Genomic DNA, 13468 nt, shown 5'->3' with positions numbered 1-13468 from the left:
CCCCTCAACACCATCCGCCCTCTCCCAGGACCTTGCCGGGGGCCTGGTATGTAGGGGTGCTCAGGAAATGTTGGTTTCATTCTCCATTAAGGATGAAAATGGCATTGCCCTTAAAGGAGATGTCGAAGGCTGCCATGAATAAGGTGCAAACTTATCGTACGTTCCACAGCACAGTAGGATAAACAATCTAATAAGGAAAGGATGTGAACAGGTAACCCACAGAGGATGGAAAAAAAGTCGCTCAGTCGTGTCCGACTTTGTAACCCCTTGGACTGCAGCCCACCAGGCTCCTCTGTCCATGGAATTCTCCAGGCAAGACTACTGGAGTGGCTTGCCATTTCCTTCTTCAAGGGATCTTCCCCATCTAGCAATCAAACCCAGGTCTCCAGCACTGCAGGCAGATGCTTTACCATCTGAGCCCCCAGGGAAGCCCACAAAGGATATGACCAGGTAACTCACAGCTAAAATAAAAACTAGAAAGAAAAGATTTTCAATACTTTTGGTAATTTGGGAAATGTAATTTAAAAAGTAACATATTCTTAATCCACTAGTTTGGCAAAAATTAACAATATTTGTACCCTTCAGTTTAATGCTGGGCGAATTAAAGGGGGAAAGGCGATTTCACACATCATCTGTGCTCTGATGTAAAGAGAGATAAAGTCTCTAGGAAATGGGATGGGGTGAGGAGGGCAATTTAGCAAAGTTATGCATTTAATACTATGCATTAACCCAGAAACAAAAAGATCTTAACGACCCAGGTAACCACAATGGTGTTATCACTTACCTAGAGCCAGACATCCTGGAATGTGAAGTCAAGTGGGCCTTAGGAAGTATCACTACAAACAAAGCGAGTGGAAGTGATGGAATTCCAGCTGAGCTATTTCAAATCCTGGAAGATGACGCTGTGAAAGGGCTGCACTCAATATGCCAGCAAATTTGGAAAACTCAGCAGTGGCCACAGGACTGGAAAAGGTGTTTTCATTCCAATCCCAAAGAAAGGCAATGCTGTAGAATGCTCAAACTACTGCACAATTGCACTCATCTCACACACTAGCAAAGTAATGCTCAAAATTCTCCAAGCAAGAGAATTCCAGAAAAACATCTCCTTCTGTTTTATTGATTACGCCAAAGCCTTTGACTGTGCGGATCACAACAAACTGTGGAAAATTCTTAAAGAGATGAGAATACCAGATCACATTACCTGCCTCCTGAGAAACCTGTATGCAGGTCAAGAAGCAACAGTTAGAACTGGGCATGGAACAACAGACTGGTTCCAAGTTGGGAAAGGAGTACGACAAAGTTATATATTGTCACCCTGCTTAATTAACTTATATGCAGAGTACATCATGAGAAACGCTGGGCTGGATGAAGCAGAAGTTGGAATCAAGATTTCAGGGAGAAACATCAATAACCTCAGATACACAGATGATACCACCCTAATGGCAGAAAGCGAAGAGGCACTAAAGAGCCTCTTGATGAAGGTGAAAGAGAGTGAAAAAGTTGGCTTCAAACTCAGCACTCAAAAAATGACAATCATGGCATCCAGTCCCATCACTTCATGACAACTAGATGGGGAAACAATGGAAACAATGACAGACTATTTTCTTGGGCTCCAAAAAAAATCACTGCAGATGGTGACTACAGCCATGAAATTAAAAGACTCTTGCTCCTTGGAAGAAAAGTTATGACCAACCTAGACTGTATATTAAAAGGTAGAGATATTACCAACAAAGGTCCATATAGTAAAAGTCATTTCCAGTAGTCATGTATGGATGTGAGAGCTGAACCATAAAGAAAGCTGAGCACTGAAGAACTGGTGCTTTTGAACTGTGGTGTTGAAGACTCCTGAGAGCCCCTTGGACTGCAAGGAGATCAAACCAGTCCTCCTAAAGGAAATCAGTCCTGAATATTCATTGGAAGGACTGATGCTGAAGCTCCAATACTTTGGCCACCTGATGGGAAAAACTGACTTCTTAGAAAAGACCCTGATGCTGGGAAAGATTGAAGGCAGGAGAAGAAGGGGACAACAGAGGATGAGATGGTTGGATGGCATCACCAACTCAATGGGCATGAGTTTGAGCAAGCTCCGGGAGTTGGTGATGGACAGGGAAGCCTGGCGTGCTGCAGTCCATGGGGTCACAAAGAGTTGGACACAACTGGGCGACTGAACTGAACCCAGAAAATCTACTTCTGGAAATCTAGAAGACTGAAACATTTGTGTTGACAATGATGTTGTTCACAGATTCCCCACTATTTTTAGAGCAGAAAACTGGAAACAACCTAAATGTTAATCAAAAAGGATAGTTAGGTAAAGTACTCACACTCTGGAATACAGACCAAACATTTCATGTCAGTACATACAGGTCTCCAGGACATAGCATTAAAGCAAATCAAAGAAAATTTTGTATAATGTGTCTCCATTTATAAGTGAGAACATCCGTCCACTAAGGAGGTCTAGAAGCAACAAGGAGCACACCTAGCACCCAGATCTGAGTTTTTAAATTCCAGTCTCCAAAAAAAGGAACTTGAACTCTTAGGGAAAATGGCTGAATTCAGGACTAGAAAGTACAAGCTGAGTCCTGGCAGTTTGGGGCCAGAAAGTGAAGAAGTTCCCAAAGAATGAGAAGGACATGTCAAAAGGACCTAGGAGCCAGCTGGAAGGGGCTCCTGCAGGCCAAGTCTGGGACAATTTAAGCAGAAAAATAAAGAAAGAGGAGACTTGTCTGGTGGTCCAGTAGTTAAGAATAACCCTTCCAATGCAGGGACACAGGTTCAATCCCTGGTCAGGAAATTAAGATCCCACAAGCCGGGAGGCAGCTAAGCCTACACACCACAATTACTGAGCCCACACACCACAACCAGAGCAGCTCCTGCATTATGCAGCTAGAGAAAGCCCACCAGCCGCAATGAAGAGCGGGCACAGCCAGAAATTTTTAAAAAATGAATAATGAGAGTAACTATGTTGCATAAAACAGGTATTCATGAGTGCAGAGATGTAAATTAGAGTAAATGAGGGAGAAAGTAAAGATCTTCCTTTTAGTATAATTCCAACTAATAAGCATGGAAAGAAACATGAAATTAGAAAGTCACCATCTGTCAACTATCATAACTGATCTGGGTAAGAATCATCAATGGATTCTAAAACTGCATATTTACATAGTCGCAAGCGATCTTACTATGATATACATGCTAACAACAAAGGGAAAATGATAACTTTTGGTGAGGAAAACAGGCAGACACCCTCTTAATCAGGTCATGAAAGTTAGGACTAGAGAATGGAACTCATCAACAGCATCTGCCTCCCACCACTTAAGATGCCTGCAATATCACCCCTGTGCCGCATCGGCCAAAAGTACATAAAGTGAATCTAAGGAGGAGGAAACCGCATGCAAACCCAAACTGAGGGACATCATCCAAAACACAGGTAACTGTCTCCAAAACACAGGAAATACAAAGAAAGACTCGGGAACTGTTTCGGGTTAAAGGAGACTAAAAAGGTGGTACAGTTTAACACAGCACATAACCGTGGATTTCCTTTTGCTCTAAAGTGGCCACTGGCAAGATCGTGGAAAAGATCTGTAGATGATTAGTGTTGCGTCGACACTTAATCTCCTGATTTTTAATCATCATACTGTTGTCCTGTAAGAAAATGTCCTTATTTCATATGAAACACACAATAAAGTAAAAGCAAAAGCGTATCAAGTCTGCAACTTAACATTAAACATTTCAGAGAAGACTCTGTGCATCGTGCTAAGTCACTTCAGTAGTGTCCAACTCTTTGTGACCCCATGGACTATAGCCCACCAAGCTCCTCTGTCCATGGGATTCTCCAGGCAAGAATACTGGAGTGGGTTGCTATGCCCTCCTCCAGGGGATCTTCCCCACCCAGGGATTGAATCAGCGTCTCCTGCATTATAGGCAGGATTCTTTACCATCAGCGCCACCTAGGAAGTCCTGAAAGAAGAGTGATCCCACACAAACATGAGAGGATAAAGCAAATGTCAACATCAGGAGAATCTGGGTAAAGGGTATTGGGGAACTCTGGATTATTCTCACGATTTTTCAGCGAATCAGAAGTAATACATTAAAAGATTTTAAGAGACCAATGTGTGCATATGCACAGAAACACAGGTAAACTCCTCGGGGTTAAGTTCATGATGGTATTTTTCTTAAAAGTACAGAGAGACAAAATGAAGCCGGCCTGCCCCAGAGTTAATACTGGTCTCCCCAGAATCAGCTTTCCTCACAAAGCTTCTGCTCCAGGACATTGGAAAAAGCTGTGTTGAAGGATCTCTTAAGACTAGGACTAGCTCCTTAATCAAGTTCCACAGGAGCAGCAAAGATGTAATCAAGCTGCCTTCTCTGCAAACGTGTGCTACTTTTCCTCGGTGAAAGCCAAAGATTCCCAACGCTGTGAGCAGCTGATGATGGTACAGGGCCCTTCCTGGAATACATCATCTCTAAAGGAGTTTTTCATAAGAAACCAGGATAAAATAGTCTTGGTCCCATGTCTCCACCTCTACTTTCACTGAATTCTTGACATGTTACGCCATGGGTTGGGGGTGGGAGGCTCAGTCTGTCCCACGGGCTTTTTAGTTCCATTCCCTGGTCGCATTTGTAGATTTGCTGGCTGAGGACAATGCTCCCAGGCAGGCAGCTGCCTAAAGGGACCTGAAGGGCCAGCAGTTCCATCAGATACAACCTGTCTCTTGAGTGCTTTACCGCTTACAACCTCTCATGTACATTATTTGATTTCATCCTTTCCCTAAATTGATTTTTTTTAAATTACTAATGGCTTAAAGTCTACCAGCAATACAACAAACTATCCAGTTTCCAAAAACAATAGGATATAATGTCTACTCTTAGCTTTGGGTCTAGGTGGGAAGCAGTACTTGCACCTGAGCAAATTGACATTCTGAGATGGCCTAAGCCTAATGAAAAAGTTAAATAAAATAGCTAGTAAAACATGTACAAATGATTCTACCACTGATCTCACTGGAAAAACAGCCTTCCTTTCTATGAATTTTTCCAGCGTTTATTTCTTTAAGCCCTGTCTTCAGGGTAAACTCTCCTTATAACTGTAACTCTGGCTTGTTTATAAGACACCACAGAGAACAAGGCCTTGTGGACTCCACTCACATGCAATGACACCCCTGGGACAGCACCTCGGCCTCCTGACACCAAACCTCTACACAACTACACAACCTTCCCACATGGGCACCATCACTTCAACTTTATTCCAAGAAACCAGTGAATTGACTCTTCCAGAAATAAGCATTTCCACAAAGAACCCTCCCAAACAAAGGTCCTAGCCTAAATCCAAAGGCAAAAATTCCTGATAAAGAAAGTCTGTTTTCAAATAAAAATTAGGCTTCATTCTAGGACAACCTATAGCTAGCCTATGTGCACTTACCAATGCCAACAGCACCCAGATTCCAAAACAAACTCAGCACAGTAGGTTTTGTTCTCACCTTCCAGAGATGAGAAAATTGAAAAACACAGTTAGCAACTGGCAGATGCAGGACTGGCATACAAGATAGCTCGTTCCATCGCCAACCCTACTGCCCACAGTCCATACCATCCACCGTGAATAGAGATGAATCAGTCAGAATCTCACTGCAACATTCAAACTGCCACCCCACCCCCTGCTCCCTCGGTTTAGATGCCCAAATGGGCAAGTGGCAAACCAAATTCCACTCTTTAGCAGTCTCCCAACACAAAACCTATTCAGTGGCAAAGCAAGAAGACAAGATAGGCTTTACAACTGCCTATACTTTTTTCTTACCCAGAGAATTATTTTCAAGACCTGTCATTATGGATGAACTCAGGGCAGGAGGAATACATGATTATGTAATGTCAGAGGGCAGGCGACAAGCGGAGGGAGAGCCGAGCCCATCAGACCCCATCACCGCTCCCTTAGCCCACAAAGACGTAAACTACCGCTGACGTTTTGAGTGTTTCAATCTCCTATGGCCTACACATTCAGGACTGGCTTTTCAACAGCCGGTCACAGAAACCCTGCGGGTCTTTCAGGCCTCAATTCATTGACTAGCAAAGCCATGAAGAAAGAAAATATCAAAAGCAAAGATGTCAGAAATGTTGTCGGGGGCTGTGAACCGGCAGAAAAGGTCAGAGTTTGGGAGGATGGGACCAGATTTCCTACATCGAGGGGCATGTTTATTTTAACCCTGTTCTGTTTACACCCGAAACACCGCGAGGCCTCGGCGTCTGGAGTTACTGGATCCAGACCTGGAGACGCACCAAGCAGGCGCCGCGACCTGCTTGGCCTCGGGGGCGCCGCGTCCCCGCATCCCGGCTCCCCACCGCCCACTCCAGCGCCGCGCTCCCCTCAGCCCCAGGTGGCCCGAGGCGTCATCCGGCTGGGGGTCGCTGGGGTCGGATTGTTCTCCAAAGACGCCACCGCCCGGGAACCGCTAGGCTGTACGATTTCCATGACAACCGCGGGCGCCGTCCGCGTCCGGCGCGCCCGGCGTCGAGACGTGCGCCGCGCCCCCACTCCGCCCTGGGAGCATCCCGGTCTCCGGCGGCTCCCGGCCGCCGCGATGCTCCCGGCCCGGCCACCTACCTGGCGCGTCCGGGCCCGCGGCGCCCGCGCCCTGCGTCCCCGCCGTCCTCGGTCCCGCCGGGGCGTGCGCCCGAGCCCCGCAGCAGCAGCGCCGCCTCTGGGTCGCGAAGCCGCCTCTGGGCTGCGGTCTGGCTCCAGGTGTCGGTCCCTGTCCCGGCCCGCGGGGCGCACCCCAGCCGCGAACCCGCAGCCCGCGCTGCAGCTCCGACCCCGCCTCCGCTGCCGCCGCCGCCGCCGCCGCCGCTCCGGAGGCCACGCCGGCCCCGCCCCCTCGCCACGCATGCGCGCTCCCCCAGCTCCCGGCAGGCCCGCCCTCACCCCGGCAGATCCTCCTCCGCGGCGCTCCGTGTGGGTTCCTTCAGACCTCGCTCTCCGCTGTGACGAAATCGCCTGCAAAGAGTTCTTGAACTTCTGCACTTTAATTGGACGATGGCGTTTTCGCCCTTAAGTATACTGAGGCTTGGAAGCCCTGACGCATTCCCGAGGAAGAAGGCCCCAGAGAGAGCCGCGACCCCAGGAACCGCGCTGGCCCTTTGGGGAGCGCGCTTCTCGGGGTCCTTCGGCCTCATCTAGGAAACTGAACATTCAACCTAAAGATAAGCAAAATTAAAATCATACTTTGATGATACAGATAAGCAAAAAGAAGACAGAAACTGCTTAGACTCTTCCAGACTGTCCTGGCATATTGTTTAAATATACATTTATAGACTCTTAAGAAATAGCAGCTCCTTACACCTCTCTCCCAAAGTTCTATTTTTCCGTAGGAGGGAAATATAGAAGAGTCAAAAGTTTTAAAAGAAAAATTTCACTTTAATAGGACTTTAAGACTTAACATTTCTCTTGAGGAAGAGAAATAAATGGGCTGAATATATTTATCTTCGTCTTTATCAGAAAAAAAAAATTCTTGAATGAAAACTAATTCAATAAACCGGAACACTTAGTCGCAGCTCACATCCCTCAGGTATAAAAGCAACAATGTACAATTTACTTTAAAAAGAGCAGATGTTAACCTGTTAAAAATGAAAATTAAACAAAACTCCTCTAACATTTAGATCTGAGCTTCCCTATGTCACCAAAAGCCAAACGAGGACAACAGTCTAGAATAAAAATAAGTAAATATAAAACTATTTTTGAAGTTTATTTTCTGACTTTTGTCTTCCAAAAAGAAATTTGCTCACAAAAAGCTTTCTATTATTTCTTTAGATAAATGGAAAGAAATATCAACAGAACCTTAACCCTAGTATAATATTAAAGTTAAAAAAGAAATCAAACTTGTGGAAATGCAAAAATACTTTTATAATTTATTTCCTAAAATTAGGATGACCATTATACCTGGTATAGCTGGGACATTCTCAGTTTACACCTTTCATTCTAAAAGTGTTCTCAAAAGTGTTCAGACAATACATTTTATGGCCTTGTTAACTTTAATCAGGGCTTCCCTGGTAAAGGATCCACCTGCAATGCGGGCTTTCTGGGTTCCATCCGTGGGTTGGGAAGATCCCCTGGAGGAGGGCATGGTAACCTACTCCAGTATTCTTGCCTGGAAAATCCCCATGGACACAGTCCCATGGGGTTGCAAAGAGTGGACAGGACTGAGTGACTAAGCAAAGCAAAGCAAAACTTTAATCAAGCCAAGAGACTGTTTAAATCACTGACTTAAAAAAGAAGGCAACAAAAAAAAATTAAAAAGTAACAAATTTAAATTCACAAACATCTAAAAATCGTCCAGCTTCCAATAACATTAGTCACTTGATCACTGTGTAATTCGCTTTTTAACCTTATAAAGATTAATTGTATTTTCAATATGGCAAGGAATGGGACCACGATTTCAGTGTAGAGTGAACATTATCAAGAAAAAACGGAGCCAAGTTTGTTAGTAAATATGGTACTAGGCATTCCCTAAGCATCACAACATAATAGAAGAAGGTATCCTAGAAGTGTGTCTGTGGGAAGATATCACCATCCTTTAGAAACTGTCAACCTGTGGTTCCCTAACAACAGCTGTTTTTCCCAGTAGTCATGTATGGATATGAGAGTTGGATCATAAAGAAGGCTGAGTGCCAATGAATTGATGCTTTCAAACTGTAGTGCTGGAGAAGACTCTTGAGAATCCCTTGGACTGCAAGGAGATCCAACCAGTCCATCCTTAAGGGAATCAGTCCTGAATATACATTGGAAGGACTGATGCTGAAGCTGAAGCTCAAATAGTTTTGCTTCCTGATATCAGTGAAGAGCCGACTCATTGGAAAAGGCCCTGATGCTGGCAAAGATTGAAGGCAGGAGGAGAAGGGGACGACAGAGGATGAGATGGTTGGATGGCATCATCAACTCAATGGACATGAGTTTGAGCAGACTCCAAGAGATGATGAAGGACAGGGAAGGCTGATGTGCTGCAGTCCATGGCGTTGCAGAGACGGACACGACTCAGTCACTAAACAACAACAGCATTAACATCTTCTCAAAACTTGCTAGAAACACAAGTTCCCAGGTTCCACACCAGACCCGAATCAGAACTTGGAAAATGGGCCAAGAAATCCATATTTTAACAAACTGACCAGGGATTCTGATAAACATGTGCACTTAGATCATCTATAATGCTATTTGGGGGACTAGAACCAACCTACATGAGAATTTCTCTGGGGGCCTTTAAGCATGATAAGAGGGCTTCCCTGGTGGCTCAGATGGTAAAGAATCCACCTGCAATGCAGGAGACCCGGTTTGATCCCTGAGTTTGGAAAATCCCTGGAGAAGGGAATGGCAACCCACTCCAGTATTCTTCCTGGGGAATTCCATGGACAGAGAAGCCTGGTGAGCTACAATGCCTGGGGTCGCAAAGAATCAGAACTGACTGACTAACACTTTCACTTTCAAGCAAGATATATTTGTATTTATATGTCTTTTCACTGGAGGATATACGTAGCCTTGAAAACCAACAGGCCTGCTGTCGTGGTAGCTGTGAAAGCCAGCAGCCTCCCCAGCCATCAGAGGGGCAAAAAAGGATTTGGAGCACTTCATAAAGACCCGCCCCAGGGAGTCCTCCCTGTTTGACTGACCTGACAGCTCACCGGGAAAGCTCCATTCTCAGGGCTCGTCTTTTTTTTTTTTTTTTAATTGGAGGATAATTGCTTTACAATATTGTGTTGCTTTCTGCTGTACATCGACATGAATAGGTGTTCAGGCGTCTCCCCGCCCTTGGCCCTCTCTCCCGCCTCCCACCCCATCCCACCCCTAGGTTGTCACAGCACTGGGCTGGGCGCCCTGTGTCACAGAGCGAGTGCCCGCTGCCACCTGTTTCACGTGTGGCGATACATACCTGTTACTGCTACTCCCTCAGCTCATCCCACTCTCTCCTCCCCCACTGTGTGCACAAGGCTGGTCTGTGTGTCTGCGTCTCCGTTGCTGCCCTGTAAATAGGTTCATCAGTACCCTCTTTCTAGGTGCCATGTGTAAGCGTTAATATGTGATATTTGTTTTTCTCTTTCTGACTTACTTCGCTCTGTATAATGTCTTTAATTGACCTGACTCAGCATTTATTTGGTGCAACTGGTCCTATCCACAAAGCATTTACTGAAAGGAATCAGCAGTAATTATTTAACAGTGCAACTGCCTAAGGTGGTGATGCCGGTGGAGCCAGCAAAAGGCTGACCAGTTAACCTAAAAGGAAAGGATGAGGAAGACTTACATGGGGGAGCTTTGGAGAGGCCTGAGATACTGCTCAATTATGTATGAAACGTCCTCCAGGATAGGCTGTTTGACAGGTGATTAAAAAGTCTCAATAAATTTAAAAGGATTGATATCATACAGAGTATGTACTCTGACACCCACGGTATTAAAATAGAAATCAACGACAAACGGAAATTACAAGTAGGTGGAAATTAAAAAACACAGCACTCAATAACCAAGGGGTCAAAAAGAACTCAAAAGGGAAGTGAGAAAACATTTTCAGAAAAATTTCAGTGGAAACTCAATATATCAAAACTTTTGCAATGCAGTTAAAGCAGTGCTTAGAGGAAAATTTATGGCTGGAAACAGCTATATTTTTTAAAAGACTTAAAATTAGTAACCTAACCTTTCTCCTTAAGAAACTAGAAAAATAAAACAAAACAAAAAAAGCAGAAGGAAATAAAAATGATTAGAATTGAAATTAATGAAATGCAGAATAGAAAAAAAGAAAGATTAATAAAATTAAAAGTTGGTTCTTTGAAAATATTAACAATTTTGACAGGCCTTTAGCTAGCTTGGCCATAAAACAAATTAAAGAGAAGATTCAAATTGCTAGAATTAGGAGTAAGAGAGGAGACATCACTACTAACCATTTATATCAATAATAAGGATTACAAAAGGAAAACTGAACAATTTTAACAAGCTACAAAACTTAGATGAAATGAAGAAATCCCTGGACAGAAACAAATGAAATAAACTGAAAAGAAGTAGAAAGTGTGTATAGATCTTTAATAAGAAAATTTAATTAGTGACTTTATAGCATTCCATTAAAAAAAATCCTCAGGCCCAGATATCTTCACTAATGAATTTTAATTAGCATTTAGAAAACTCTTTACAAACTCTCACAGAAACTAGAGGGGGAAACACTTTCAAACTCTTTATATGAGGCCTGTATTACTCAGATACCCAGACACAGACACTAGAATAAAGGAAAACTCCAAATCTATATTCCTTATTATATAAAAAAAATCCTCCCCCCCCCAAAAAAAATACTAGCATACTGAACCTAGTAACATATGGAAAAGGTTATATGCCATGATCAAGTGGGATTTATCCCAGGAATGTAAGTTTAACATCTGAAAATCAATTAAGGAAATACATCATATTAATAAATGACAAAAAAAGTCACATGATTTGACAAAATTCAGAAAACTAGGAATTAAAGAGAACTTCCTTAGATTGACAAAGAATATTTTTGAAAATTCACAGCAAAGATTACACTTGATGAAAGATTGAATGTTTTACCTCTAAGACAATGAAGACAACAAAGATGTCTCCTCTTTCCACTTCCATGCAATATCATATTGAAGGGTCTATCTAGGGCAAGTAGACAAGGAGAAAAGAAAAGAAAAGACATCCCAACTGAAAAGGAAAGGGTAAAACCATTTGCAGGGTTGACTCAGATGGTAAAGAATCTTCCTTCAATGCAGGAGACCCAGGTTCAGTCCCTGGGTCAGGAAGAGTCCCTGGAGAAGTGTATGGCTACCCACTCCAGTATTCTTGCCTGGAGAATCCCATAAACAGAGGAGCCTGGCAGGTTGCAGTCCATGGGGTCACAAAAAGTTGGACGGAACTGAGCAACTGACACTTCCACTTCTTCACATATATATAAAAGCCTAAGGAATCATATTCTTTTTTAATTAGAGTAAACCTGTTCAGCAAGGATGAAGAATATAACACCAATATTTTTTATAAATGACCAGCAAGCAATCCAAACATGTAATTAATAAAACTCCCTTTGCAATAGCACCAAAACAATAAAATAGTCAGGAATGTATTTAACAAAGTTCAAGATTTTGTATGATGAAAATCCAAAACATTGTCCAAAGAAACTAAAGAAAATATAAGTAAATGGAAAGATATCCCATGTTGATGGATCAGAAGACTTCACATTTATAAGATGGCAATATTCCCCCAAGTTGATCTTCAGTTCAACATAATCCCTATCAAAATCCCAGATAGCTTCTTTGCAGAAATTGACAAACTGATCTAAAAATGTATATGGAAATAAGGAAAAAACCTGGATAGTCAAAACAATCATGAAAAAGGAAATAAAGTTGGAGGACTTACCCTGACTAATTTCAAAGCTTACTATAAAGCTACGTCATCAAGATAACATAAGGATAGGCGTGAAGATCAATAGGATAGACTTGGGAATCCAGACATAAAGACTTATATTTGAGTTATTGATTTTATTGATGCCAAAACAGTTCAGCTGAGGGAAGAATAGCCTGTTAAACAGATTGTCTGAGGACAACTGGATATGTATAGCCAAAACTTACTTCATACTATATACAAGGATTAACTCGAAGTCAATCATAAACTTAGAAGTAAAAGCTCATACTGTAAAGCTATCAGAATAAAACATAGAAATAAATCTCTTCAGGCCTGGACTAGGGAATGATTCCTTAGATGTGACACCAAAAGTACAAGCAATAGCAATCAAAAATAGCTTGGACATTACCAAAATCAGCACCTTTTGTGATTCAAAGAGTGTCATCAAGAATGTGAAGACAACACACAGAATAGGAGAAAACATCTCGAAATCATATATATTTAAGGAACTTTTATCCACAATACATAAAGGACATTTGCAACTCAGCAATAAAGACAGCCCAACTGAAAATGCGCGAAGGATCTAAAGACGTTTTTCCAGAAAAGATGTATAAATGACCAGTAAGTGCATGAAAAGATGCTCAACCTCATTAGTCACCAGAGAAATGCAAATCAAAACCACAAGGAAGCAACACTTCATAGCCTCTAAGATGATCAAGTCACATAGGAACAAGAACTGGCAAAATGTGGTGAACAGGAAACTCTACCCAATACTATGTAATGACCTATATAGAAAAAGAACCTAAAAAAAAAATATATATATATATATATGTACTATGTTATATAACAGAAACAATATTGTAAATCAAAAAAAGACTCATACATTGCTGGTAGTTGAGACTTTTTATTTAGCTGAACCACGTGGCTTGCAGAATCTTAGCTTCCAGATTGAACCCCCAGCTCACAGCAAAGAAAGTGCTTAATCCTAACCGCTGGACCACCAGGGAATTCCCAAAATGTAGAGTTAGCATACGACCCATCAATTCCACTCCTAGATGTGTAATTAAGAGAACTTAAAATACATCCATGAAAAAACTTTTATAG

The 13468-nt window shown here is 42.6% G+C and overlaps 1 protein-coding gene across 9 annotated transcripts in view; it reads right to left on the bottom strand.

The window, feature by feature from the left end:
• Positions 1–6859, bottom strand: part of INPP4A (inositol polyphosphate-4-phosphatase type I A) — a 119971-nt gene extending 113112 nt beyond the window's left edge. For 4 of the 9 annotated variants that reach the window (XM_070474650.1, XM_070474660.1, XM_070474662.1 and 1 more), the window contains exon 1: positions 6587–6859. The gene's annotated coding sequence lies outside the window, so the exon portion shown is untranslated. The remainder of the gene's footprint in view (positions 1–6586) is intronic. The other 5 variants (XM_070474653.1, XM_070474666.1, XM_070474656.1 and 2 more) reach the window with 2 other exon arrangements.
• Between the last annotated feature and the right edge of the window lie 6609 nt (positions 6860–13468).

The sequence above is a fragment of the Odocoileus virginianus genome, chromosome 2 (assembly GCF_023699985.2).
Source record: "Odocoileus virginianus isolate 20LAN1187 ecotype Illinois chromosome 2, Ovbor_1.2, whole genome shotgun sequence".
In the NCBI taxonomy this organism is placed as follows: Eukaryota; Metazoa; Chordata; class Mammalia; order Artiodactyla; family Cervidae; genus Odocoileus; species Odocoileus virginianus.
Note: the sequence above shows the minus strand (reverse complement) of the source record. Positions and strands in the feature narration are given on the sequence as shown.